Here is a 5,031-nt window from a genome sequence, read left to right on the forward strand (position 1 = left end):
AAAAATAGTAGGCAGCATTCTATTAGCCCAGGAGGCATGGGGATTAGCAGGAAAGGTCTGTCTCACTCTGGCAAAAGGGGAACAGAGTCCAGGAGCAGAGGCATTCTGGCAAGCCAGTGGCAAGCCCCACCTAAGCAAACCAGTGTGAGATCCTGTGCACCAGGGTTAGGGAGCAGGCAGATGCCAATACCAGGATCCCCTCAGGCTTGTTACAGCCAGGAGAACCAACAGACTCCAGATCATAGAATCACCACATGAGAGGAGAGGTCCCCCAGCAGCTGACCTTTGATGGCTTCAACACAGCTCCAGGTGAGCAGGCATCCCCCTGCAGCCAAACCTCTCCATTGCTTCAGCACAGCTGTGGGCAAGATGACATTCTCCAGTGGTCAAAACCCCTACTACCCCAACAGCTTCAGAGTAACCCCAGGGAAATGCATAAAAAAACCCATGAGGCCACAGCACATGCCAGACAGCATCACTAGAACCCCAGATCAGTACCAGGTAAGCTGCCAGACTGCTATAGCCTCCAGTTGCCAGCACTTGATACCCCAGCACACAAAGCCAGTGACCAGGTCCTCAACCCCAGCACAAGAAGCTTGGGACAGTGCCCCCTGTGCTCCAGTAGGAGAGCTCAACCTTAAAAGCCAGGAATTAAGCAAATATAATGAGCAAAAAGCAGAAATGAGCAATGACCATAGATTCTTTCTTTGAGGACAGAGAAGGTCAAAACGCAAATTCAAAAGAAGATACTGACATCCCAAACCTCAAAAGGGAATATGAATTGATCTCAAATCCAAAAAAGCCTTCTTGGAAGAGCTCAAGAAGGATTTCAAAAGTCTGAGGTAGCCAAGAGAAAGTCAACAGCTTGGAAAAGAAAGGACACAAATTGACAAAAACAATTCCTTAAAAAATAAAATTGGCCAAATGGAAAAAAAAAAGTACACAGAAAAAAGTAACTCCTCAAAAAGTAGAATTCACCAAATGGAAAAGGAGGAACAAAAACTCACTGAAAAGAAGAACTCTTTAGAAAGTACAATTGGCCAAATGGAAAAGGTGGTACAAAAGCTAATTGAAGAAAACAATTGCTTAAAAATTAGAATAGGGCAAGTGGAAGCCAATGATTCTATGAGACACCAAGACTCAAGAAAAACAAAATCAAAAAGATGAAAAAAATAAAAGAAAATGTAAGGTACCTCACTGGAAAAACAACTGACCTGGAAAATAAATCCAAGAGAGATAATTTATGAATTATTGGTCTACCTGAAAGCCATAATTTAAAAAAGAGCCTGGATAGCATCTTTCAAGCAATTACCAAGGAAAACTGCTCTGAGGTCCTAGAACCAGAGAGTAAAATAGTCATCAAAAGACTCCACCAATCACCTCCTGAAAGTGATTCCAATTTGAAAATGCCCAGGAATATTGTAGCCAAATTCCAGAATTATCAAGTTAAGGAGAAAATACTGCAAACAGTCAGAAAGAAACAATTTAAATATTGTATAACCACAGTCAGGATTTTGCTGGACCTTGCAGCTTCTATGATAAAGATCAGATGGGGGCAGCTAGGTGGCACAGAGGATAGAGCACCAGTCCTAGAGTCAGAAGGACTTGAGTTCAAAACCGGCCTCAGATACGTAACACTTACTGGCTGTGTGACTCTGGGCAAGTCACTTAACCCCAACTGCCTCACCAAAAACAAAACAAAACAAACAAACAAACAAACAAAAAACAAAGATCAGATGGCATGGAATATAATATTCTGTAAAGCAAAGGAGCTATGTGGAATACAATCTTTCATAAAGCAAAGGAGCTTGGATTACAGCAAAGAATCAACTATGCAGCAAAATCAAGTGTAATCTTCCATGGGAGGAGATGCCTGGGCCTTCCTGGAGTGGCAGGAGTCACCAATGCCCTGAGTCCTGCAGGAGCAGCCTCCAGAGGACATCAGTGACCCCACAGTGCCTCCCTGTAGCCTCCCTCTGAGGAGGAGCTGCCACCCCTGCCCTCACAGCCACTGCCATAGCAATGAGACAGACGCTGCTTACCTGCTCCAAGCACATGTGGCCTGTGGTACATCTGGCCTTCAGTGGCAACACCCCCTAAGGCTATTTCCTGATCAGCACCTGCAAAGATGGTAAACCTATGTTATGCCAAGGAGATACAGGACACTGAATTGGAACATTTTGGGGTCATTAGGGTGCTGTATGGGGGTGCCACTTTGAATAAAGATGTTGCAACAGCTACAGCAGCTGCAGATTTTACAGCCAAAGTGTGGGATTCTGTTTCAGGAAAAGAACTGATGACCTTAGTTCATAAACATATTGTCAAGAGTGTAAATTTCACTCAGGATAGCAACTATCTATTGAGAGGTGGACAGGATAAACTCTTACACGTGTATGATTTGAACAAATCTGAAGCAGAACCTAATGAAATCAGTGGTCACGCCTCTGGTATTAAAAAGGCTTTATGGTGCAAGGATGACACACAGATTCTTTCAGCTGATGACAAAACTGTCTGCCTCTGGGATAGAGCAACAATGACAGAAGTAAAGTCTCTAAATTTTAGTATGTCAGTTAGTAGTATTGAATATATCTCTGAAGGAGAGATTCTGTTATAATCTATGGGAGATCTATTGCTTTTCATGGTGCAGCAAGTCTGGAGCCAATTAAATCCTTTGAAGCTCCTGCTCCCATCAATTCTGCATCTCTTCATCCTGAGAAAGAATTTCTTGTTGCGGGTGGTGAAGATTTTAAGCTTTATAAATATTAGTATGACAGTGAAGAAGAGCTAAAATCCTAGGTTTAGTGCTGATGAAGAACTATATACTAGTGTTTCTGAGGAAGGGATATTGAGATTATGGCAGACTGTGGTAGGACAAACATATGGCCTTTGGAAATGTGTGCTTCCTGAAGAAGAAGGTGGAGATCTAGCAAAGCCAAAGATCAGTTTTCTAGAGACAACAGAAGAGGAGCTAGAAGATCTTGTCTCAGAAAACTCAGATTTCATCTCTAGTTCAACTCTTGAAGGCCTGACCACCTGGCATGTGCCACAGATGTTATGCCACATGTGGACTAAAACAAGCAGCAATTAACAGAAGCATTACAGAGTTACCCTCTACATAAGGCAAACTTTGGCAGTAAATGATGGGGAGTGTGATAGCTCCATTGTTGGAACTAGCTTGGTGTTGTCTCTAAGTTAAAATTATGAGAAAATCAAAAAAGAAGGGTAGAATTGTACTCATTTAGGCCACTATCCTACTGCCTTTTTGAATGAACATGTGCAAGCCAACATCCAATTTCTCCTATTTCAATTAGATTTCTTGTAACCATTTTATTTTATTATGGAGAAAAAAAAGGAATGGCATATCTTTTTTTTTCTGAAGGCAGAAAGGCTTTTGCTTTAGTTATAAAGAAGGGAGTACATAATAAAGTATTCAGTTTGATTTCTCTTTCACTGTACACTGCTTCTGGATATCTAATTGTTTTCAGTTGTCTAAATAAAATGCCTCTATAACAGTAAAAAAAAAAAAAAGGAAAATTTGATCTTCAAATACAAGACTCAAGAGAAGCATGAGAAGGTAAACAGGAAAAGAAAAAAAATGTTATTTAATAAGGGTAAACTGTTTACATCCATACATGGGAAGATGATACATGTAACTCTTGAAAACTATATCTGTATTATCACATTTAGGAGGGGTATACATACACAGAGGGTGTGGGTATAGGTTGACATGGATGTGATGATGAAAAAAATTAAATAACAGATGGAAAAAATATTGTACTGGGAGAAGAGGAAAGGAGGAGGAAGAAAATCACTTGAAATGGCACAAAGACCTATCATAGTAGCCTGAAAGAAGAAGGTAGGGAAGTATTGTTTGAACCTTACTCTCATTGGATTTAACTCAAAGAGGGACTATTATACACACTCAATAGAGAATAGAAATCTATCTTACTCTACAGGAAACAAGAGGGCAAAGGTGGAAAAAAAAAGGGAGGGGGCCTGATAGAAGAGAAGTCAGATTGAGAAAGGCAGTGGTCAGAAGCATACAGAAGAATACAGGTGAGGAGGAAACGAAAGAAAGGAGAGACAAAAACATAAATGGGGAAAAAACACAATTGAAAAAGACAATTAATAATCATAACTGTCACTGTGAACGTGATGAACTCTCCCATAAAACAGAAGCAGGTAGAAGAGTGGATTAAATACCATCGTTGTTTACAAGAAACACATTGGAAGCAGAGTGATACATGCTAAGTAAAGGTAGAAGGCTGGAACAGAATATATTATGCTTTACCTGAAGTAAAAGAAAAAAAAAGCAGAGGTAGCATTCCTGATCTCAGACAAAGAAAAAGCAAACATAGATCTAATTAAAAAGGATAAGGGAGGAAATTACATCATGCTAAAAAGGTACCATAGACAATGAAGTAATATCATTACAAAACATATATGCATCAAGTGATAGAGTATCCAGATTCATAAAGTAGAAGATAAGCGAGTTACAGTAAGAAACAGAAAGCAAAACTATACTGGTGAGGGACCTCAATCTCTCACTTTCAGAACTAGATAAATCTAACCACAAAATTAACAGAAAGAAGTTGAGGTGAAGAAAATCTTTAAAAATCTTTTAAAAAGTTAGATATAGTAGAAGTCTGGAGAAAACTGAATATGGATAGAAAGGAATATACCTTTTTCACAGCAGTACATGGCACCTACACAAAAATTGACAGTGTAACAGGGCATAAAAACCTCACAATCCAATATAGAAAGGCAAAAATGTTAAATGCATCTTTTTTAGATCATGATGCAATAACAATTGAGTGTACTAAAGGTCATGGAAAGATAGACTAAAAATTGATTGTAAACTAAATAATCTAATCCTCAAGAATCAGTGGGCTAAACAAGAAATCATAGAAACAATCAATAACTTCATCCAAGAGAATGACAGTAATGAGACAGCATACCAAAATTTATGGGACACATTCAAAGCAGTTCTTAGGGAAAATTTTATATCTCTCAATGCTTGCAAAATAGAAG

The 5,031-nt window shown here is 39.3% G+C and overlaps 1 pseudogene; it reads left to right on the forward strand.

The window, feature by feature from the left end:
- Positions 1–254: 254 nt before the first annotated feature.
- Positions 255–3,088, forward strand: LOC110216025 (serine-threonine kinase receptor-associated protein pseudogene; annotated as a pseudogene).
- Positions 3,089–5,031: the final 1,943 nt, after the last annotated feature.

The sequence above is a fragment of the Phascolarctos cinereus genome, unplaced genomic scaffold, assembly GCF_003287225.1.
Source record: "Phascolarctos cinereus isolate Bilbo 61053 unplaced genomic scaffold, phaCin_HiC Scaffold_9;HRSCAF=440, whole genome shotgun sequence".
Classification (NCBI taxonomy): domain Eukaryota; kingdom Metazoa; phylum Chordata; class Mammalia; order Diprotodontia; family Phascolarctidae; genus Phascolarctos; species Phascolarctos cinereus.